Below are 25,259 nucleotides of genomic sequence, written 5' to 3' on the forward strand. Positions count from 1 at the left end.
CTACAAAGAGGCATTGATCTGGTCTGATGCCTCTGGTTTCTACTACTCTATCAGGTATGCATGCTTACTAATACTTTTCCTTGGTATCCTGTTGCTGCCCTCTGTTTTGGAGATCCAGTGTCTTTGTGTCTGTGGGTCAGGATTTTTCACATGCTCCAGTAGATTATAGTTGTGGTAGGCCATGTCATGGAGACTAGAAGAACAATACAGCTAGTGACTGCTGTTGAACCTCAGTTAGATGTCGGAGGCCCCCAGCCTACTCACCTTAGAATGTGTCTTTGTACCTTAAGAATGTTGGTGGATCATACTTTTGGTTGGTGTTCACAGATCTTACTGGGATGCTAGAAGCTGCCAGGTGTGAGAATAATTTTTCTTTTCATATCAAATTTTTTTATGTATTTTTGTAAATATCTTCCAATGAATTAATTGGCAGTGCAAGACATTTCTTGTGACACACACATTCATTCTTTCCCTTGGGCTTTCTTTTACACACACCTTCACTTTCCAACTGTTGCCTAGGAGTGTGATGTAATCTCTATGCTCAAATCACAGGCTCGGGTACTTGATTATTTTGGTAATATTGCTGATTAAATTATAATCTACATTACTCATATATTTGCTAAGCGATGAAACTTACAAAATTATTTATTTGATTTGTGTTTCCTCCTAAGGAAACTGCTTTATTGAGAAAATAGTGAGAGGAGAAAGGTATTTGAGAAACTATGAATGTCTGAAGAAGGATTGAGTGACTGAGGTAGAGTGGGAATACTGACAGACACGACCCTAAGAGTCTATGTTTCTCAGGGAGTTCTAGGAGGTGATTAAGTAAGTTGTCCTCAAAGCACAGGACCCTTGATTTAGATCTTCCCAGTGCCACTGAGGAGCTGACACTCCAAGAGGAGCCTAGCATGTGTTCAGTAAAAATAGTTACACAGACTTAGGAGACAGTGACTCTTGAAGAAAAAGCAAGAATAAGGGCTAACTCCATTGTTCATGGAATACAGGCCAAGCTTTAAAGGACTTTAAATCACAAGGGAAGAAAGCCATTAGTGCTGAACCAGTTTCTCATCAGAACCACATAATAAGGGTATAATGTTCTATGGTGATGGGTTTTGAATAAGCTTCACTATTGGAACCCTTTTCTTTATATGGGATGTCCTTCTGTATATGTGTTGCTTTTATTAGTTAATGAATAAAGATGCTTCAGCATATGGCAGGGCAGAATATAGCCAGACTGGAAGGGCCATATATAGAGAGAGTAGGTGGAGTCAGGGAGAAGCTATGTAGCTATTTAAGAAGACGATGCCATGGAGCTTCCCAGAAGTAACAGGTAACAGTCCATAAGCCTCTGGTAAAATATAAAATAATCAAAATGGGTTAATTTAAAATGTAAGCACTAGCTAGAAATATGCCTGTGCCATTGGTCAAACAGCATTGTAATTAATACAGTCTCTGTGAGATTATTTGGGTCTAGACATCTGGGAAATGAATTAGCAGACTCTGTTTACAAATGTGGCCCATACATTTGGGGCATGACTAGACACCAGCTTTAGGTCAGGGTGCTTGTATGCCTGCTTGGTGTTAGGAGGAAAGTAGCTGAGAGCATGCCTGCCATTCAGCACCTTTTCCTAGTAAAGCAGCTGGATGGGGTCTAATGGATATACACAGGCAGGAAAACTTGGCAGGTTCCTGCTGCCATACACAGAGATATTTTCAGGCCATTCAGCATGTAGAATGGCAGATTTACCTTTTACTCAGACAAAAACATTTTATGTGCTGCACAGTGCTTGCCAGATTTGAGGTGGTGAGCACAGCTCCCAACCAGCAGTCCCAGAGCTGATACTAAATGTACTTCTGCCTGCCATATTATAAGACCAAGAGAGGTGGAGCCAGCATCCAGAGCTGCCACATCCACACTGCATACCATTTTACAGGGATCCTTGTCAAAAAAGGATACAGATACACAATAAAGGCATATTTAGACTGACATAAACCTCTAAATGAAACACCGTGTGTTTAAAAGTATACATAGGCTTGGGAGTGAGAAGAGAAAGAGCATAGAAAAATAAAACAAAGTCTTTAAAGAGACAGTAAAAGCAATGTAAAAGAGTACAGACAGTCACAGATCTTCACCCAGCATACAGCGGGAAGCCATTCAGAGAAGAAAATGCCCAAATTCCCAAAATAATTGTTTACATATGTTTGTTTTCATTGAAAGAGTGTTGATTATAAGTGACTGATGGTCACAGTCAATTTCTAAAAAAATGGGGATATGATAAAAAGATGCAAACTTTGCATTGGCATGGATCTTGTTCTATTGATACAAATTTCAAGCCAATTTTGTTAAACTGTTTTTGTGTATTTACTTTCTTATTTAAGGTATTGTGTTTGTGTTCATTTAAAACTGTAATGCATAGTTAAGTGATACAGATTAATAGAGAGTCATCTGTAATAACCAAAGTTTTAATTATGTTAGTTGGGTTTCAAGATATAGAGAGATATATTTCAGTTAGATAAACAATCTTCAACACTCCAAAGACCTACAGAATATGTAATTTAAAAGGTTTTAAGAATTTAGGCTTATAGTATGTTGTATGAACTGGGTATTCAGGACCCACAGAAAAGTGACTGCTGAACTTTCTAAAGATGAGATGCTCCTTCATGGTTTTTGCTTCACAGAAGAAACTGCCAAGCATTCTGCAAGACACAGAAGAAAGCAACTAATTAACTATGTCATTATAAGGCAGAACAGATCTTCAAATTTCCAGCTTTTTGGAAAAGTTTACCAGATACTATAGGCTTGAAGACTGAAGATAGATGCCCCAGTGTTGGAGAGGAACTTTGGGTAACTGTCTAGGCAGTGAGGTGTCTCTGTTATTTCTAGAATTTTGGATGTTGCTACAATAAACATCTTATTTACTTAGGTAATATTATATAATATTATATCCTTCTGGAGTCTTTGATGGACTTGAAGAAAGATAATTACAATTACAAAAGATAAATTAGATACAAAACTTTAGACTCACAAAGATAGAATAGAGGATAAAATATTTTCCTTAATTTGCCAAATGTAAATAGACTAAATATTATAACTATAATTCTTGTTTGGTAACTGCTTTTTTATAAATATTAATATATTGAAGTTAAAATTTTCATTTATAACTAAACAGTAAAGGGGAGATGATGTGGGATGTCTATCTGTATATGTGTTGCTTTTATTATTTAATAAATAAAGTTGCTTTGCCTTATGGCAGGGCAGAATATAGCCAGGCTGGAAGGACTGTTGCTGTGGGAGTTCCTTTGGCCAATAACCTTTAAGATACTAGCCCACTTGGGCGTGATCTCTTATACTACAAATACAGCTGTAAAGCATGCACTTGCTCTCTTGCTTCCAGCTTTCTCTTCTGCCTGCTAGATTCTTCCTCCATTCATGCAGAGGACTGCAATCTAGGATGCTAACTGTGAGTCTCCCCTAAATAAATAACCCTTTATTATACATAATCTTGAAATAATGTGGGATTATTTTGTAACTTCCATCATCATCTGGTACCCAAATGTGGGAACCAGTCCATGATTTTTGGGATCCATCCACCAGCTGTGTGGCATGTTAGGCACTGATTCTTCTGCCTGCAGCTCTAGCCAGCCAATCAGACACATCAGGCTGCTCTCCATACTCCCAGGCTCACAACCTACATGATGCCTCTTTGTGTGTTATATGCTAACCCACATGCTGCTGCCTGTGATCCCTGCAGTGCACACAGTCAGCAACTCACACTGATGGAAAACTTTGGGTTTTCTCTTTATCCTGTGCCCCAACTCTCAGAATCATTTGATTGCCTTAATAACTTCTCTTAATTTGTTAAACAAAGCATTTTTTCAGTACCTAAGTAACACATGCTGTTCACTGCAGCTAGCCTCTCTGTGCCAGATTGCTGCAACTGTGACATCTGCTGGCCAATAATAATCATTACACCTACTCCAATTCATTGTAATTGCCTTAGGACAGGTAAGATTTGAAAAACGACAAAAAATGACTAATAACATACAGGAGTTCAATAATTATTTTGCTTATACTATGGAAGGTATTCTGCAAGTCTTATGCAATTTTCCTTCTACATCCCTTTATTTGATTCTAGGTATTAGTTTTGTTTTCGATATTATCTCATTTAAAAATGGTTCAATACTGTGAAGAAGGATAGCATCAATTTCACAAAATTATCTGAAAGAATTTGTGCTATGTAATTAACTGTCATAATCTGTTGATAAGTTAGGATAGATTAATGGATAAGATATCTCTCCAGGAATGTAATATGCACACAGTCAGATTTATATCCAAGGATGAGATGTGATCTTTTCTGGACAAGTTTCATACCTTGGAATCCTCAGTGAAGGCATTAGAACAGAACATTGGACTGGAGATTCAGACTTTTTAAAAGACAGTAATAAAAAGAACTGAAAAGATTGAGGAATTTATTGAAATTGATGAACAGGAACAGATGGTACAAGGACAAGATAAATCCTCATCAGTATGTGCCAGACCCCAGGATGACTTATACAGAGTTTCAACTGCATATCCAGTAATTTCCTCAGAAAGATCATCTGGCACAAAGTATCCTGAGGTAGTCTAAGAATATGCATGGGAAACAATATGTATGAGCAATCTAAAAGAAATAAAACAAGCAATAGTTTCTTATGGGTAAATTTACCATTTGTCAGGGAAATGGTGAAAACATGGGCTTCAAGCACTAAGCACATAATTGGCTTCAATTAATCTCAATGGTCCTAGAAGATGGACTTCAGCTGCTTTGGAATTATTATTGGAGAGAAGCAAAAAATTTAGAGCAACACGGTAAAGCAAAAGGAATTGAGAGTTCCCAAGATCAAATTCTTGGGGAGGGTCATTACTCTGATCCTCAGGAACAGGCTCGCTACAATGAATGCACCTTTAAATGCTTGAGACAGGAGTAAGAAATCAGGAAAATAGGATTGAATCATATACTAGAGTTAAACAGGGCCAGAGAGAACCCTTTAGTGTCTTCTTACAAAGATCGACTAAGGTTGTACAAGTAGGAGTGACAGACCCTGAGCTAGACATGTACTTATTGAATATTTGGCTTTTGAAAATGCCAGCTTAGAAAGTAAGAAGATCCTTGGGCCTTTAAAGGTCAGATCAGCCCACAGATGAATGGATCTTGCATACAATGAATTTTGAAACATTTGATTAAAGTACTGAGGCATGGGTAGGAAAAGCAATTTCTAATGGTATGAGGAGACACTAAAATGCCAAATGTCTTAATTGTGGAAGAATAGAACATCTAAGAAAGGACTGTACACAAGGAATTCCTATGAATAATATCTCCACAAGTAATGACAATAATAGGAGGACTCAGCCTTCTGTCATATGTAGGAGGTGTGGCAAAGGCCAACATTGGACTAACGAATGTAGGTCAACAAGAAACAGACAAGGCAATTCAATAACACTGGTAAACTCCTTGGGGTGCCTCTCACAGGTCCCAATGCCAAACAAGGTCCGGTCATTCCCAGTCACTGTGAAGAACATGTCTCACCAGGAAAATTAAACAAACTAGTGCCTGCTATTAAACTGTTCCGGATGATGGAATATACACGGAGAATGAATCAAAAACTTCAGTAGGAAATAGGAAAGGTATATTTTTGGCAGACTTGTATAAATGCTCAAAGACCAAAACTAAGAGTGCCTATAGATGACATTGTAATTGAGGGATTACTAGACACAGGTGCGGATGTATCATTACTCCAGAATTTTGCAATCAAGATTGGCCTTTTCAAGAGGCAGATATTCAATTCCCAGGAATTGAAATCTATCTCAAGTGAAACAAAGCAAAAGGTGGGTTAAATGTATAGGCTCAGAAGGACAGAAAAAAAGGCTAAGGCCATATGTAGCTAATATTGCAGTGAATTTATGGGGCTGTAACCTACTGCAGAAATGGAATACCCTGGTTAAAATTCCTGTAGTCCCAAAACCTCATGTTTCTGAGAAAGATATTATAAAATATAGTAAACAAAGGACACCAGCTATTTAGGCTGTTCAAGAACACAAAGCAACTAGCAAGCCTTCAGAGGTACTAACAGCCTTGCCTTTAAAATGGTTAACTGAGAAACCAATATGGGTTAAACAATGGCCATTAACATAAGACAAACTGCTGGCTTTAGAACAGCTAGTACAAGACAACTAGATGGTCACCAAATTGAAGAATCAACCAGGCCTTGGAATTCTTCTGTATTTTTTGTTAAAAAGAACTCTGAAAAATGGAGAATGGTGACAGATCTAAGAGCTGTCAAGAAGGTAATTCAACCTATGGTCCCTCTACACTCTGGAATCCCTCTGCCTTCTCTATTACCAAAAGGATGGCCTCTTACAGTTCTTGATATAAAAGATTGTTTTGTCACTATACCTTTACAAGAAAAGGATAGACAAAATTTGCTTTCATAGTATCTACTTATAATAATTCTCAGCCTACTAGGAGATACCAGTGGAATGTCCTCACACAAAGAATGCTCAATAGTCCTGTCCTGTGCCAATACTTTATAAATCAGCCATTGTAAATAATATGCAAGAAATTTCCTAAGTCTATAATTTATCATTACATGGATGAATTTTGTTATCTGACTCTAATGTAGATACTTCAGAAAAAAATATTTAAAGAATTAAAAATAAGTTTTGCCTAAATGGAGATTACAAATTGCTCCTAAAAAAAACTACAAATAGGAGATTCTGCCAATTGCCTACACTATAAAATAGGTTTACAGAAAATTAGAGCACAAAAGGCACAAATTAGAAGAGACAGATTGTGAGTTCTTAATGACTTTCAAAGACTGTTAGGAGATATTTCCAGTCTATGACCAGCTGTTCAGATAACACCTGATTTAATAGTTCATTTAACCAAAACCTAAGATGGTAACAAAGACTTAATTACTCCCAGGGATAAAAAGCTGAAGTAGAAAAAGAACTGACAACCATTGAGGAGAAATTATAGGAGGCACATGTAGATAGAGTTAATCAAAATCATAATTGTATTCTAGTCATACTGCCTTCTAGAATTTCCCCTACAGAAATTTTAATGAAGAGGAAAGAAATGAATTAGAATAGATATTTTTACCACATAAACAAAGTAAAAAATTAAAAACTTTGGTGGAAAAAGTCTCTGAATTAATTTAAAAAGGAAAAATGAGACTTCATCAACTAGCAGGCATTGACCCAGAAGAGATTATAGTTCCTTTTACTGCTGATAAAATTTAAAAAACTGTGGAAAGACAATGAACCATAGCAAAGAGCTTGTGCTAATTTTTGGGAGAAATTAATAGCAATTATCCCCAAAGTGATAGAATTAACCTTATAAAAAAACAACTTTGATTCTTCCCTGAATTGTACATGATGTACCAATAATTGGAGCCCATACATTTTATACTGTTACAAATAAATCAGGAAAAAGAGGTTATACGTCAGAAGAATTAAGTAAGGTGGAACAAAATCCTTATAATTCTGTCCATAAGGCAGAGTTATATGCTATTCTCATGGTACTAAGGGAATTTAAAGAAACTTTCAATATAGTTACTGATTTAAAATATGCAAAAAGAGTTGTCTTGCATATTTGAAACTGCTGAATTTATACCAGATGATACAGGACTGACTTCATTATTCATACAGGTTCAAGATATAATCAGGAATAGGCTTTGTCCCATTTACATAACACACATCTGATCCCATACAAGTGTGCCAGGTCCTCTAGCTCAAGGTAATGCAGAAATTGATTGATTACTGATTGGAAGTGTGCCGAAGGCTTCAGAATTTTATAAGAAACATCATGTCATGGCAAAGATTTAAAGAGTTTTCTATTGCATGGCAACAAGCTAAAGAGGTTATAAAGAGATGTCCTACTTGCTCTTTCTATAACCAAACACCACTACCTGCAGGGGGTAACCCAAAGAATACCTGAAGGAATAAAATATGGCAGATGATTATATTCCACTTTGCAGAATTTGGAAAATTAAAATATGTACACATACCATTGACACTTATTCAGGTTGTCAATGGGCAACTCCTTTGAGCTCAGAAAAGGCTAATTCAGTAATCACATTTATTAGAAGTTATGGCCATCATGAGTATACCTGCAAAAATAAAGACAGATAAATAATTGTCCAGCATATGTCTCTAAGAAAATAAAACAGTTTTGTTTATTATAATATAAAGCATATTACAAGTATACCAAACAATCCTACAGGTCAGGCAGTTGTAGAAAAATCAAATATAACTATAAAGGATATGCCAAACAAACAGAAAGGGATAGAAAATACTTCCAGAAATATTATGTGTAATGCTTTATTAACCTTGATTTTCTTAATGTTAACAAGAAAGAAACAATGGCAGCAGAGAGACACTGGATAATAAAAAAATCTTCTGAATTATTTCAACTAGTATATTACAAGGATGTGTTGACCTCACAATGGAAACCAGAACTGCAAGATACTTCTTTTTCTTGGGCTGGTTCCACTCCTCTTAGCAGCTATCCAAGGCAGATATCCCATAATTCTAGCATCTCTAACATCTTTGTGTTTCCAAGCCAACACCAACTTCAACATAAAAGCTTCACACAATGCCCTTTCCTGGCATGCATTCAGGGACATCACTGGACCTCGGTGGCTTTCCATAGATACAGATGCAAATTCCATAATCCATTACTTCTATCCTTAATTACAAGCCAGAAGCACATGGACAAAGCTGCCAAGTTCTGCTGCTTATCAGGGATGGAACTTGGAACTGCATCTTCACCAGCTTTTTGTTTTTGATGGTTTCCTTTGCTAAGCCTAGATGTCCTTGAACTTGCTCTGTAGACCCAAACTCAGAGATTTGCAAGTCTCTACATTCCCAGTGCTAGGATTAAAGGCACACCCAGATTTAAGCTTTTCTTTAGTTCCTTTTCACGAGTTAGAAATTTAATGGGGAGGGGGAATATTGCCCTGAGGTTACCACTCCCTTTATTATATTTCCAAAACTGTTTAACACCTTAAACACATCATTTAACTCCATTTCTTTCTCATCAAATTTTTATGTTTCCAGCTCTCTTTCATTATAAATCTTCATTAGGGTTAACACTAATAACCACACAACAGAGTCTGTACTAGGCTATTTTGAGATTTCCTTTGCCCATAAAATTAATCCAAATATCTTTCTTTAGCCTCAAGTAGACTCTTCAGACAAGGACAAAAAGCAAAAACATTCTTCACCAAAATATCACAAGAATAATCTTTGGTTACATATTAAAATTCCCCTCTGAAACCTTTGAGGTAGTCCTGGACATTTGATCAAATCACACTTAGCACCATTGCTAAGTGGTGTTCCTACTAGTATGGCCCATTAAACAGTACTTAAAACATCCCACTACTTTCCTAACCCGAATTACCAAAGTTCATATTACTCTAAACAAAAACATGATTCAGTCTATCACAGAAATTCCCTACTCCCAGTACCAACTTCTATCTTAGGGTTTCTATTGCTTTGAAGAAATACCATAAACCCAGAAACTCTTAATAAATAAAAATATTATTTAGGGTGGCTCACTTACTGTACAGAGGTTCAGTCCATTATCATAATGGCGGGACATGGTGGCATGCAGGCAGTCAAGATGCTGGAGAAGTAGTTGAGAATCCTATATCTTGCAAGCTACAGTGAGTTGACTGTTTCACTGAGTAAAGCTTGAGTAAAGAGACCTCAAAGCCCACCCCATAGTGATACACCTCCTCCAAAAAGGGCACACATACTCCTACAGAGCTACATCTCTAGTGCCACTCTCTATGAGCTTATGGGGGTCAATTACATTCAAACTGTTGTAAAACCGTGCAAGTGAGGACTGTGGCAGGTGACAGAATACACTGCACAGAGAGAGCTTGAGTGTAGTGGTGTGACTGAAGTCCACTGTGTGTATATGCCATGCACAGAGAGCTTGAGTGTGGTGGTGTGATTGAAGTCCACTGTGTATACGCCATGCACAGAGAGCTTGAGTGTGGTGGTGTGATTGAAGTCCACTGTGTGTATATGCCATGCACAGAGAGCTTGAGTGTGGTGGTGTGATTGAAGTCCACTGTGTGTATATGCCATGCACAGAGAGCTTGAGTGTGGTGGTGTGATTGAAGTCCACTGTGTGTATACGCCATGCACAGAGAGCTTGAGTGTGGTGGTGTGATTGAAAGTCCACTGTGTGTATATTCCTTGCAGAAGGGCTTGAGTGTGGAGTTTATTTGAGATGAAGGGAATATGAAGGGAAGAAAAAACAGGAGAGAAAGAGAAACAGAGATAGAGGTAGTAAATGAGAAGAGAGGAGAGGAGGGGAGCAGAGGAGATGAGAGGAGAGAAAAAGAGAGAAGAAGAGAGGAGAGAAGAGGAGAGGAGGAATATGGAGGAGAGAGTCAGAGACCTGCCTCTTCAGAAGAATGACTGGGAGTGGACAGAGCTTGTCTCTTAAAGGGACCTTTGCACCTGCACACAGACCAGGACCCTAGGCTGACCAGAGTACAGCCTGGGTACATCCTGTCAGGGGACAGGAGGGCAGGGCAGCATATAACTGAATCATTACATTACCTTTTTCCCTTATTATAAAAAGGTGGGAAATTAGCCAGTTAATGAGGGTACACACCTTTAATCCCAGCACTCAGGAGGTAGAGGCAGGTGGATCTCTCTGAGTTCAAGGTCACCCTGGTCTACAAGAGTTAGTTCCAGGATAGCTCCAAAGCTAACAAAAAACTGTCTCAAAAATTTATCAAACCAATCAAAACAAGGGTGGAAAATTAAAGGGGATACAGGTGGTACAGGGATGTGGTGCTACAGGGATGGGATGTGGTGCCAGGTTCTCAGGTTCTCAAGACTGCCTCCTGCTGTTTTGTTGGTATTGAAATCTTGGGGGACCTGAGGAAGCTGGGATGCTGGCCATGTCTTGGAGTATCTGGTTGCCTCACTGCTGTCCAGGCTGTGTGGAACTATCTGGTGTCTTTTGAACCTGGCAAGGTGCTGACAGAGCAGAGGACAAAGTCAAGTTTAAGGAAAAAATTCTTTATGTCCTGGTGATTGAGAAGGGTCTCAGGACCAAAGGGAGGGGGGAGGCTTAGGCTCTTGCAGCCTGGTCATTGAGGGAGGGGTGCATCTGACATGTTCAAGGTGAATCATGAATCCTCCAAGTTTGCTCCTTGGAACTTACAAGAATTCTTTGAGTTTGTGAAACTGTAAGCTTTAGACATCATAGCTGTGAATTTTACTGTTTATCATCAGTACTGACATTTGTTTTGTAGGAACAGCAGTATACTCATGTCAGAAATAATGGTGACAAATGCTTTTGCACAGTGAAAACTATCTTTTAGATCTATAGTTAGAAAAGGACCAAAGAGAAATTAAAATCTTGGTCTTGAAGTTATGGTACTGGTAATACTTTGCCAGACCTAGATTAATGACTTATCCAAATTTTATTGATTAATGTTCAGACTATAGACTCTTTGAGTCCTAATATAACAGTAGCACAATGAAAGAGAGATCTGGAGTGTGTTTTATTCTTTCAAACATTGCCAGTCACTTGTCTTTCTTATCACTTAAGCTTTTTATCCTCAGAACTTTTTAACTTGCATGTGCATGCCTTAATAACTTGCTTTTGTATACTTTAAAACACAATTGGTAAAGCTACTAGTCATTAAACAGCATTAGATATCTTAAGAAGGATAAATTTTACCTGAGTTTTTTTTATTAAAAATTTCAGCCTCCTCCCCGCCTCCCAATTACCCCCTCCCTCCTCCACTCTCCCTCCCTCTCCTGTCCAGAGAGCAGTAAGGGTTCCCTGCCCTGTGGGAAGTCGAAGTTCCTCCCCCCTCGATCCAGGTCTAGGAAGGTGAGCATCCAAACAGGCCAGGACACCCAAAGCCAGTATGTGTAGTAGGGTCCAAATCCAGTGTCATTGTCCTTGGCTTCTCAGCAGCCCTCATTGTCTGTCATGTTCAGGGAGACCGGTTTTATCTCATGCTTTTTCAGTCCCAGTCCAGCTGAGCTTGGTAAGCTCCAAATGGATCAGCCCCACCATCTCAGTGGGTGGGAGCACTCCTCGCAGTCCAGACTTCCTTGCTCATGTTTTCCTTCCTTCTGCTCCTCATTTGGACCTTGGGCGCTCAATTCGGTGCACCAATGTGTGGCTCTGTCTTTATCTCCATCCATCGCCAGATGAAGGTTCCCTCACAGTCCTGACTTTCTTTCTCATGAGTTTTTGATTTAAAAATGATGAGGATTTGATTGTCTACCTAAACAGCCACTTCCCAGAGTCCTCCATGGTCACTGAGGGCAAGGAAACATCTGTCTTGTGGCTGGCAGAATGGGGCTTGACAGGATTCATAAGATCCTGTGGTTTAGGAGTTTGTTAGAAGTCCATCCTATCTTTCCCTGGTAAACCAAGCAGTCGATTCCAATGTCTCATCATCCATGGTATGGAAGAGTCTTTAGCTATTGAAATGAAAGGCTGTTTTCTCAGTGCCTAGTGCTTTCACTTGATGAAGCAAGTTAAAGATGGACATTCTTCTGTGCCCCTTTATCTTATTTGGAAAAAATGAGGTTACTTCCAAAAGCCAACCTATCTTTCTGTTATGAAAAGCCTTTCAATACTTAAACATTTAAATGCCATATTTCCCAGATCTCTGAGCTTTTGAGGTCTGTCTATTGGGCATATATGAGTTATATGTAGAGTATAGGATCTCCCTAAAGAGCTAGATCCAAGCTGAAAAGTTGTGGAGGAATGTTTAATCCAGGATCCTCTAGATGGTAAAGCTACTAGTCATTAAACATCATTAGAGATCTTAAGAAGGGTACATTTTACCTGAGTTTTTGATTTAAAAATTACTTTTTACAGCTTTAATGTAACTGGTTTTAACTTAGCAGGTCAGATTTCTGCTTGTGAAGGACAAAGAAGAAAAAAAATTTGCAATAGAAGCTTAACAGTAAAATTGACAATAGCAAAGAACATCTTACAAAAAAGGATGGGTAGTGCAAATCCCTAGGTTAGCTTTTGTTAATCTGAAATAGATCTTTATCACCCTAAATTTAAAAGTACATACCAATTTATAGTACTTGAAACGTATTGCTTCCTTGGGAATGAAGAAAGTACAATGAACAGAGCTCATTAGGACTGCTTAAAACATTTTTAACAGTAAGTACATGTACAAATACACACAGTTGAATTTAAGGTGCATACACATATACATATACACATAAAACTAGCGTCCATTCACACATAAAGAGATAGAGAGAAAAAGTGGACAATCAAAGCTGCCAGTAAATGAAAAAGAAGGTTCATTGCAAGTGAAAGGGAACAGGTCCTCTGTAGGTGTTCTCCCTGCATGAAATTGATGCTCTGATGGACCCTGCCAAGGCATACCATCCCACAAACATGTCACATGTAACAGAGTCAGTATAAGAGTAAATTTTAAAAGCATAGCTAATGGCATTAAGGCCATTAAGGTAACAGGTGATGAGATAACTGCTCTGGCAGTGGAGATGGGTTGTTGCCTGCACCATTTGGCTAGGGGCAGAATCTCTCCAGTCTGTAGCTCCTCCAAAATGGTAGTGGACACAGGGCCGCCCATAGTAAAGATGAAGGTTAGGTCATCTGACCTGCCCTTAATCAAGATGACACCTGTCCATGTATTGCAAGGCACTGAGAATCCACGTATCTCTTAGAGCCTTCATACAACAGACATACAGGATTCATAAAACATACATTTAAAACAGAATCACATCCATGTGGCCATACCATTCACACATTCTCTCATACATGCAGTAGACAGGAAACTTCCCAAGCATATGCTGTTATCAGGAAGCTGGAGGTCTATGGAGGTGATAGTGGGAAAGGACAAACAGAAGGGCAATTAAAGGGCAGAGACTGCATTTCCAACCAGCAAATCACTGGCAGGATATAAAGTGCCAATAACCAGCTATGTGGTTGGATATCTGGGCACAGAAAAAGGCATAGTTTTCATGAGTGACATAGAGAATATCCTAAACCTATATCCTCCAGGGCCAGACATGATTGGCACTAGCTGCCTTTTGCAGTTCATTGAGCACAAATTTAGGGGCCGGGAGACTCTAAGCCCTTGAGACTGTGGGTGCCCAGTACTGGGTTCTTTGTAGCAAAGTCTGAAGGTGCACACCCACAGCTGAGACAAATCCTTATTCGTGAAAGCTTGACCAGAAGTGGGGTAGGAAAGGGATATATCATTACTATGTATTTTGACAGTTTTGGGTGTAGAAGTCCACCTATTTTGAGTTGGAACAGCAACCAGATAGAAGGGTTCCAGGATTTCCAGCACTCCTCAACTGCAAGAGAGAGCCTGCCTAGTATTTCATAGCACCAAATGTTGTAAAATGGTGCAAGTAAGGACTGCAGCAGGTGACAGAACACAGCAAGCAGACAGCTTGAGGGTGGAATTTAAGCAGACAGCTTGAGGGTGGAATTTGAGATAAAGGAAATAGGAAGCAAAGAGAAAATGAGAAAGACATAGAGATAGAGAGACAGAGAAGGAGGAAGAGAGAGGAGAGGAGAGTGAGTAGGAAAAGATAGAGACCTGCCTCTTCAGAAGAAAGGATGGGAAGAGAGAGAGAGAGAGAGAGCAGGAGTGGGTGCAGCTTGTTTCTTTTTTCTCTTTCTTTTTTATTATTACTTAAAAATATATCAATCCAAATTTCCACTCCCTCCCCTCCTCCCAGTCTCCACCCTCTCCTTCCACAACCCCCCACCCCTCCAACTCTAAGGAAGTGCCATGCACCCTGACTTGTGGAAAGTCCAAGGCCCTCCCTACTACATCTAGGTTAATCAAGGTTTACATTCAAAGAGAATAGTATCCCAAGAAGCCAGTACATGCAATAGAGATGAATCACAGTGTCACTCTCAGCAGCCCCTCTGTCAACCACCTTCAGAGGGACTTATTTGTTCACATGCTCATTTACTCCCAGTCCAGTTGGAGTTGGTGAGCTACCATTAGCTCAGGCAAACTGTCTCAGTAGATGAACTCCTCATGGTCTTGAATTCCTTGCTCACACTCACTCCTTCCACTCTTCAACTGGATTTTGGGAAATCAGTCCAGTGCTCCAATGTGGGTCATTGGCTCTGTTCCCTTCTGTTGTTGGATGAAGGTTCTATGGTGATATTTAAGATAATTATCAGTCTGACTACAGGTAAGGCCAGTTCAGACACCCTCTCCTCTATTGCTTAGGGTTTTATCTGGAGACATCCTTGTGGATTCCTGGGAATTTACTAGAGCCAGGTTTCTTGCTAACCCCATAATGGCTCCCTTAATCAAGATATCTCTTTCTTTGCTCTCATATCTGTCGTTCCTCCATCTCAACTATCCCATTCCCTCAAGTTCTTCTCAATCCCCCTTGTCCCCTTCCTTTTACCCCCTACACTCATGCTCCCAAATTTTTGTGTGTTTACAGTTTTCAGGTGGATCTATATATGTTTTTCTTTGAATTCACCTAATCATTTAGTTTTTCTAGGATCATGAACTATAGGCTCAATGTCCTTTGTTTATGACTAGTATCCACTTATGAGTGAGGACATATCATATCTGTTGGGGTTTATTTTTGATCTGGGTGACCTCACTCAGAATAGTGTTTTCTAATTCCATCCATTTTTATGTAAAATTCAAGATATCATTGTTGTTTTTTTACCACCGAATAGTATTCTAATGTGTAGGTGTGCCACACTATTTTTCTTTTTTTATGGTTTATTTTTTTATATTTAAAAAGTTCCATCTCCTCCCCTTCTCCTCCCCCTTCCATCCACTCCCCTCCACCCATAACCCCCTCCCTCTCCAGGCCAAGGAGCCATTGGGGTTCCCTACTCTATGTTAAGACCAAGGTCTTTCCAACTCCCCCCAGGTCCAGGAAGGAGACCATCCAAGCTGAGAAGGCTCCCACAGAGCCCGTCCATGCAGAAGAATCAAAGCCCAGCGCCTTTGTCCTTGGCTTCTCAGTCAGCCTCCACCTTCGGCCACATTCAGAGAGTCCGGTTTGGTCTCATGTTCCATCAGACCCATTCCAACTGGAGTTGGTGATCTCCCGTTAGTTCTGTCCCAACGTCTGTCTCCATAGGTGAACGCACCCCTAACGGTCCTGACTTTCTTTCTCATGTTCTCTTTCCTTCTGCTCCTCATTAGGACCTTGGGAGCTCAGTCCAGTGCTCCAATGTGGGGCTCAGTCATTTTCTTCATCTATCGCCAGATGGAGGTTCTATGGTGATATGCAAGAAATGCATCAGTATGGCTATAGGAACTGGCCTTTTCAGGCTCCCTCTCCTCAGCTGTCCAAGGAACTAGCTGGGGGAGTCTCCCTGGAAACCGGGGAACCCCTCTAGAGTGAAGTCTCTTGACAACCCTCATATGGCTCCCTTAATTAAGATATATGCTTCCCTGCTCCCATATGCACCCTTCCTGTATCCCAAGCATCCCATTCCTCCGAGCTCCCCCCATTCTCCCCTTCATGCTTTTCTCTCCCCATCTTCCCTTGGCCTCGTCTTGCCCCACCCTCAAGTTCCCAATTTTTGCCCGGCAATCTTGTCTACTTCCAATATCCAGGAGGATAACTGTATGATTTTCTTTGGGTTCACCTTCTTATTATCATCTCAAGGATCCCGAATTATAGGCTCGATGTCCTTTATTTATGGCTAGAAACCAATTATGAATGAGTACATCCCATGTTCATCTTTTTGGGTCTGGGTTACCTCACTCAGAATAGTGTTTTCTATTTCCATCCATTTACATGCAAAATTCAAGATGTCATTGTTTTTTCACCGCTGAGTAGTATTCTAACATGTATATATTCCACAGTTTCTTCTTCCATTCTTCCACTGAAGGGCATCTAGGTTGTTTCCAGGATCTGGCTATTACAAATAATGCTGCTATGAACATAGTTGAGCAAATGTTTTTGTAGTATGATTGGGCATCTCTTGGGTAGAGATTGGGCAATTGCCGGGTCCTGGGGTAGGTTGATCCTGAATTTCCTGAGAAACAGCCACACTGCTTTCCAAAGTGGTTACACAAGTGTGCATTCCCACCAGCAATGGATGAGTGTACCCCTTACCCCACAACCTCTGCAGCAAAGGTTATCATTGGTGCTTGGATTTTAGCCAATCTGACAGGTGTAAGATGGTACCTCAAAGTTGTTTTGATTTGCATTTCCCTGATAGCTAAGGAGGTTGAGCATGACCTTAAGTGTCTTTTGGCCATTTGAACTTCTTCTGTTGAGAATTCTCTGTTCAGTTCAGTGCCCCATTTTTTAATTGGGTTAATTAGCTTTTTAAAGTCTAGTCTCTTGAGTTCCTCATATATTTTAGAGATCAGACCTTTGTCAGTTGCAGGGTTGGTGAAGATCTTTTCCCAGTCAGTAGGCTACCTTTGTGTCTTAGTGACAGTGTCCTTTGCTTTACAGAGCTGCTCAGCTTCAGGAGGTCCCATTTATTCAATGTTGCCCTTAATGTCTGTGCAGCTGGGGTTATACATAGGAAACGGTCTCCTGTGCCCAATTGTTGTAGAGTACTTCCCAATTTCTCCTCTATCAAGCTCGGTGTGTTCAGATTAATATTGAGGTCTTTAATCCATTTGGACTTGAGTTTTGTGCATGATGATAGATATGGATCTACTTTCATTCTTCTACAGGTTGACATCCAGTTATGCCAGCACCATTTGTTGAAGATGCCCTCTTTCTTCCATTGTGTACTTTTGGCTCCTTTATCAAATATCAGGTGTTCATAGGTTTGTGGTTTAAGATCCGGGTCTTCTATACGATTCCATTGGTCGACTTCTCTGTTTTTATGCCAATACCAAGCTGTTTTCAATACTGTAGCTCTGTAATAGAGTTTGAAGTCAGGGATGGTAATGCCTCCAGAAGTACCTTTATTGTATAAGATTGTTTTGGCTACCCTGGGTTTCTTGTTTTTCCATATAAAGTTGATTATTGTCCTCTCAATATCTGTGAAGAATTTTGATGGGACCTTGATGGGGATTGCATTGAATCTATAGATTGCTTTTGGTAGAATTGCCATTTTTACTATGTTGATCCTCCCAATCCAAGAGCAAGGGAGATCCTTCCCTTTTCTGGTATCCTCTTCAATTTCTTTCTTCAAAGACTTAAAGTTCTTGTCAAATAAATCCTTCACTTCCTTGGTTAGAGTTACTCCCAGATATTTTATGCTATTTGTGGCTATTGTGAAAGGTGATACTTCTCTGATTTCTTTCTCTACTTCTTTATCCTTTGTGTATAGGAGGGCGACTGATTTTTTGGAGTTGATCTTGTATCCTGCCACGTTACTGAAGGAGTTTATCAGCTGTAAGAATTCTTTGGTGGAGTTTTTGGGGTCGCTTATGTACACTATCATATCATCTGCAAATAACGAAAGTTTAACTTCTTCCTTTCCAAATCGAATCCCCTTGATTCCCTTATGTTGTCTTAATGCTATTGCTAGAACTTCAAGCACTATATTGAAGAGATAAGGAGAGAGTGGACAGCCTTGTCATTTTCCTGAATTTAGTGGGATGGCCTTGAGTTTCACTCCATTTAATTTGATGTTAACTGTCGGCTTGCTGTAAATAGCATTTATTATATTTAGGAATGACCCTTGTATCCCTAATCTCTCCAAGACCTTTATCATAAAGGGGTGCCGAATTTTGTCAAATGCTTTTTCAGCATCTAATGAGATGACCATATGTTTTTTCCTTCAGTTTATTTATATGATGGATTACATTGATAGATTTTCGTATGTTAAACCAGCCCTGCATCTCTGGGATGAAGCCTACTTGATCATAGTGGATAATTTTTCTAATGTGTTCTTGGATTCAGTTTGCCAGTATTTTATTGAGAATTTTTGCGTCAATGTTCATGAGTGAGATTGGCCTCTAATTCTCTTTCTTGGTTGAGTCTTTGTGTGGTTTAGGTATCAGGGTAACTGTAGCTTCATAGAAGGAATTTGGCAGTGACTCTTGTGTTTCTATATTATGAAATACCTTAAGGAGTATAGGTATTAGGTCTTCTTGGAAGTTCTGGTAGAAATCTGCATTGACACCATCTGGTCCTGGGCTCTTTTTGGTAGGGAGGTTTCTGATAACAGTTTCTAATTCTTCGCGACTAACAGGATTATTTAGAGCATTTACCTGGTCCTGGTTTAACTTTGGTATATGGTATTTATCTAAAAAACTTGCCACACTTTTTTTTATCCATTCTTGAGCTGAGGGGCATCTAGGTTGTTTCCTGGTTCTAGCTATTACAAATAATGCTGCTATAAACGTAGTTTAATAAATGATTTTGTAGTATGATTGGACATCTCATGGGTATATTGCCACATATGGCTGCCTCGCCTGTGTGGCAAAATTCCTCTCAGGTGGTGGCCATTTCAAAATGAGGGGCTCATGCTTCCCAGAGCTTGGCCCCTGCCGGCTCCCTGGCAGTCTGCTTGAGTTGTGGTGCCTGATCGCCCTCAATGACTCCATTCACTTTGTTCCTGGTGATGGTTCTTTGCGTTGGCTCTGCTATTTTCTTTCTCTGTCCTATTTTTCTCTTACAAAAAAATTAATCTGTTCAAGGAACCAGGAAACATTCCCAACGTCTCCTTGAATACGGAGGAACTGATGTGTGAATTCCCTCCCTTGATTCAGGGCATTAATGTTATGATTTAGATTCTGGCTAGCTCTCTGGGGGAACTTATGGATACCCTAGAATAGAAAGAGCTCATAATAGGAGAAGATGAGTAAATAATGAAAGAAGATGTATGAAGTGACATGAGTTACCATCTATGGAGAGGCTAGCTAGAATAAGAAACCCCTAGTGCATTTTAGATAGGAAAGAAAGGCAGGCTATTCTTGACAATATGAAACCAGCCATTCAATATTGATACAAGCCCTGGGGTGGAATTCTGAATAATGGTGTTTGGATTACCATGAGAACAGATATGATTTAGGGCCACAAGGAAGTTAGCAGCTGGTTAATGGTGTGAGACAAATTTCAAAGAAGAGCTCTGCCTGGCCCTAACCACAAGACATACTGAAAACAATCAATTGCCTGTAATCATTTTTTTCATGAAAAGCTTTTGTGTTTGCCAACTTCCTTCTGTAATCGCATAAAAATGATGCTTGAATTTTAGTAAATTTGCAGCAGATTCAAAACTCATTAGAGTTGTGTCTGTCTGTCATTTGCCGAACCCGGGTTCTCCTAGCCTTCACCCCTGTTTTCCCTCAGTCTTCGATCTCCAAGAGGGTTGGTACGTGGCAGTATATTCCCAAGAGTGGTATTGCTAAATACAGAGATAGGTTGATTCCCAGTTTTCTGACAAACAGCCACACTGATTTCCAAAGTGTTTGCACAAGTTTGCATTCCCACCAGCAATGGATGAGTCTTCCCCTTACTCCACATCCTCTCCAGTAAAGGCTATCATTGGCGTTTTTGATTTCAGCCATTCTGACAGGTGTAAGGTGGTATCTCAAAATTATTTTGATTTGCATTTCCCTGATTGCAAAGGAGGTTGAGCATGTCCTTAAGTGTCTTTTGGCCATTTGAACTTCTTCTGTTGAGAATTCTCTGCTCAGTTCAGTGCCCCATTTTTTAATTGGGTTAATTAGCATTTTAAAGTTTAGTTTCTTGAGTTCTTTATATATTTTGAAGATCAGACCTTTGTCTGATGTGGGTTTGGTGAAGATCTTCTCCAATTCAGTAGGTTGCCTTTTTGTCTTAATGACAGTGTCCTTTGCTTTACAGAAGCTTCTCAGTTTTAGGAGGTCCCATTTATTCATTTTTGCCCTTATTGTCTGTGCTACTGAAGTTATACATGCTACTTATTGGCTGTGCTAATGGAGTTATAAATAGGAAGCAGACAATGAGGGCTGACTGAGAAGCCAAAGACAATGGCACTGAGTTTTGATCCTACTGCATGTACTGGCTTTGAGGAAGCCTAGTCTGTTTAGATGTGTACCCTCCTGGACCTGGATGGAGGGGAGAGGACCTTGTATGTCCCAAAGGACAGGGAACCCTGACTGCTCTTTGGACTGGAGAGGGATGGGGAGGGGAGTCAGGGGAAGGGGAGGGAAATGGGAGGTGGGGAGGAGGCAGGAATTTTTAATAATAAAAAATTTTTTAAAAAAAGAATTAGGAAGGTAAAAAAAATTAAAAAAAGTTTGGCAATGGCTCTTCTGATTCTATTATGTGAAACACATTAGGGAGTATAGGTATCAGCTCTTCTTTGAAGTTCTGATAAAATTCTGCATTAAAACCATCAGTTCCTGGCCTTTTTTTGGTGGGGAGGTTTTCTATGACAGCTTCTATTTCCTCATGACTTATAGGTCTATTTAAATTGTTCACCTGGTCTTGATCTAATTTTGGTAAGTGGTACTTATCTAAAAACAAGCCCATTTCTTTTACATTTTCCAACTTTGTGGCATACAAGCTTCTGTAGTAAGACCTAATGATTCTCTGGATTTCCTCTGTGTCTGTGGTTATGTCCCTCTTTTCATTTCTGATCTTGTTAATTTACATGTTCTCTCTCTGCCTTTTGATTAGTTTGGATAAAGGTTTGTCAATCTTGTTGACTTTCTCAAAGAACCAGCTCTTTGTTTCATTGATTCTTTGGGTTGTTTTCTGTATTTCTATTTTGTTGATTTCAGCCCTCAGATGAATTATTTCCAGTCTTCTACTCCTCCTGGTTGGGTCTGCTTCTTTTTTTTTTTCTAGAGCTTTCAACTGTGCTGTTAAGTCTCCAATGTGAGCTTTTTCTTTTTTAATGTGGGCACTTAGTGCTATGAACTTTCCTCTTAGCACTGCTTTCACAGTGTCCCATAGGTTTGGGTATGTTGTGTCTTTATTTGTGTTGAATTCAAGGAAGACTTCAATTTCTTTCTTTATTTCTTCCCTGACCCAGGAATGGTTCAGTAGTTGACTGTTCAGCTTCCATGAATTTATAGGCTTTCTGGGGGTAGAATTATTGTTAAATTCTAACTTTATTCCATGGTGATCTGATAAGACACAGGTGTGTAGTGTGGAGTGGCGGACCTGCTTTTTGTCCTGTCTGACTCCCGCACAGCTAGCTTTAACCCGAAACAATAACACACAAACTGTATTCATTTAAACACTGCTTGGCCCATTAGCTCTAGCCCCTTACTGGTTAATTCTCACATCTTGATTAACCCATTTCTAATAATCTGTGTAATACCACGAGGTGGATACTTACCAGGAAAGATTCTAGCCTACATCCTTCTCAGATCAAAGAATCATGGCATCTGACTCACTTCCCTTCTCCCCAGCATTCTGTCTTTTCTGCCTACCTATGTTCTGACCTATCAGGTCAAGCAGTTTTCTTTATTTAACCAATAAAATCAACACAAAACAGAAGATCCTCCTACATCACAGGTGGTTACTAATATTTTTTGTATCTGTGGAAGTTTGCTTTGTTACTGAGTATTGGTCAATTTTTTGAGAAGGTTCTATGAGATGCTGAGAAGAAGGTATATTCTTTCCTATTTGGGTGGAATGTTCTATAGATGTCTGTTAAGTCCATTTGATTCATTACCTCCATTAATTCTCTTATTTCTCTGTTAGGTTTCTGTCTGACCTGTCCAATGGTGAGAGAGGAGTGTTGAAGTCTCCTACTATTAGTGTGTGTGGTTTGATGTCTGCCTTGAGTTCTAGTAATGTTTCATTCACATAAGTGGGTGCTTTTATATTAGGGGCATAGATCTTCAAGATTGAGACATCATCCTGATCGATGGTTCCTGTTATAAGTGTCCATCTCCATCTCTTCTGATTGATTTTAGTTTGAAGGCAATTTTGTTAGAAATTAGTATAGCCACACCTGCTTGTTTCTTAGGACTCTTTGATTGAAAAACTTTTTCCCAACTCTTTACTCTGAGTAGATGTCTGTCATTGTGGTTGAGGTGTGTTTCTTGTAAACAGCAGAATGTTGGATCCTGTTTTCGTATCCAATCTCTTAGCCTGTGCCTTTTTATAGGTGAATTGAGTCCATTGATATTAAGTGATATTAATGACCAGTGGTTGTTAACTCCGGTTATTTTTTTTTTTTTTTGGTGGTGGAGTTTGTATGTTTCCTTCTTTGAGTTGTGCTGGTGAAGGGTCGCTAGATGTCTGAGTTATTGTGGGCATTGTTGGATTCCTTGGTTCACGATTTTCCTTCTGGTACTTTCTGTAAGGCTGGATTTGTGGCTACGTATTGTTTAAATTTGTTTTTATCCTGGAATATTTTGTTTTCTCCATTGATGGCAAATGAAAGCTTGGCTGGGTATAGCAGTCTGGGCTTGCATCCATGATCTCTTAGTTTCTGCAGCATATCTATCCAAGACATTCTGGCTTTCATGGTTTTCATAGAGGTTAGGTGTAAGTCTGATTGGTTTACCATTATAAGTTACTTGACCTTTTTCCTTTGCAGCTCTTAATATTCTTTCTTTATTCTGTATGTTTTGTGTTTTGATTATTATATAGTGAGGGGATATTTGTTTCTTTTTTTTGATCCAGTCTATTCAGTGTTCTATATGCTTCTTGAACCTTCATAGGGTATATCCTTCTTTAGGTTGGGAAAGTTTTCTCTATAATTTTGTTGAATATATTTTCTGGGTCTTTGAGCTGTAGTTCTTCTCCTTCTTCTACCCCTATTATTCTTAGGTTTGGTCTTTTATGGTATCCCAGATTTCCTGGATGTTTTGTGATGAGAATTTGTTGGATTTGCTGTTTTCTTTGATCAGTGTGTTTATTTTCTCTATAGTGTCTATAGTGAGATCAGTGTGTTTATTTTCTCTATAGTGTCTATAGTGAGATTCTTTCTTCTATCTCTTGTATTCTGTTGGTATACTTGTCTCTATAGTCCCTGTTCGTTTATCCAGATTGTCCATATCCAGTGATCTCTTGGTTTGTGTTTTCCTCATTGCCTCCATTTCAGTTTTCAAGTCTTGAACTGTTTCCATTCCCTGTTTGATTGTTTTTTTCTTGGTTTCCTAAGGTATCTTTTAGAAATTTATTCATTTCTTCAAACTTTTTGTTATTCTTCTTATTCATCTCTTTAAGGGAGTTTTCCATATCCTGTTTAAGGGACTCTATCACTTTCATAATGTCTATTTCTTCGACTTCTTCTGGATTAGGGTGTTCAATTCTTCCTATTGTATGTTTGCTGGATTCTGGTGTTTTCATGTTGTTTTTCAGATTGTTGGAGGAATTCTTGCATTGACGCCTACCCATCTCTTCCTTCAAATGCTCTCAGGTGGATCTTCTGGTACAGCATCAGGGCCACTTGTTGGCCAGGGACCTCACAGACAAAAGGGTGGGCTTGTTGTGTACAGGCTCAGTGATATACCACATTTTTTGATCCATTTTACAGATGGGTATCTAGGTTGCTTCCCAGTTCTGGCTGTTACAATTAAAGCTGTAATGAACAGAACTGAGCAAGTGTTCTTGTGGTATGATTAAGCAACCTTTGGTTATATGTCGAAGATTGGCATAGCTGGATCTTGAGGTAGATTGATTTTCAATATTCTGAAAAAATACCACACTGATTTCCAAAGTGGCTGTACAAGTTTTCACTCCCACCAGCAGTAAAGGAGTATTATTCCACATCATCTCCAACATAAGCCATCATCAGTGTTTTTGATCTTGGCCATTCTGACAAATGTAAGTAGATATCTCAGAGTCATTTTGATTTGCATTTCTCTGATGGTAAGGATGACGAACATTTTTGTAAATATTTCTCTGCCATTTGAGATTACTCTGTTGAGAATTTTCTCTTTAGGTCTATAACCAATTTTTAATTGGATTATTTGTTTTTTTAATGTCTAGTTTCTTCATTTATTTATATATTTTAGAAATATTCTTTCTATTGTATGTGGAATTGGTAAAGATATCCCATTCTGTAGATTTACATTTTATCTTATTGATAATATTCTTTGCCTTACAGAAAGTTTTCAGTTTCAGGAGGTATCATTGATTAATTGTCAATCTCAGTGTCTGTGCTACTGGTGTTCTATTCAGGAAGTGATATCCTGTGCCAACACATTCAAGGCTATTTCTCACTTTCTCTTCTATCAGTTTCAATGTAACTGGATTTATTTTGAGGTTTTTATCCACTTGGACATAAGTTTTGTTCAGGGTGATAGATATAGGTCTATTTGTATTCTACCTGCCAGCACCCAGTTATGCCAGCACCATTTGTTGAAGATGCTTT

General features: G+C 39.2%; 1 long non-coding RNA gene and 1 gene segment (V, D, J or C); one reads left to right on the plus strand and one right to left on the minus strand.

Annotated features, from left to right (window-relative positions):
* Nucleotides 1–25,259, plus strand: part of LOC119819860 — a 719,441-nt gene that overhangs the window by 297,542 nt on the left and 396,640 nt on the right.
* LOC119819545 lies at nt 2,448–8,106 on the minus strand. The gene is made up of 2 exons (XR_005286286.1): nt 8,047–8,106; nt 2,448–2,697 (listed from the first exon to the last, which is right to left on the minus strand). It is a non-coding gene; the product is annotated as an uncharacterized LOC119819545 (long non-coding RNA).

The sequence above is a fragment of the Arvicola amphibius genome, chromosome 7, assembly GCF_903992535.2.
Source record: "Arvicola amphibius chromosome 7, mArvAmp1.2, whole genome shotgun sequence".
Classification (NCBI taxonomy): domain Eukaryota; kingdom Metazoa; phylum Chordata; class Mammalia; order Rodentia; family Cricetidae; genus Arvicola; species Arvicola amphibius.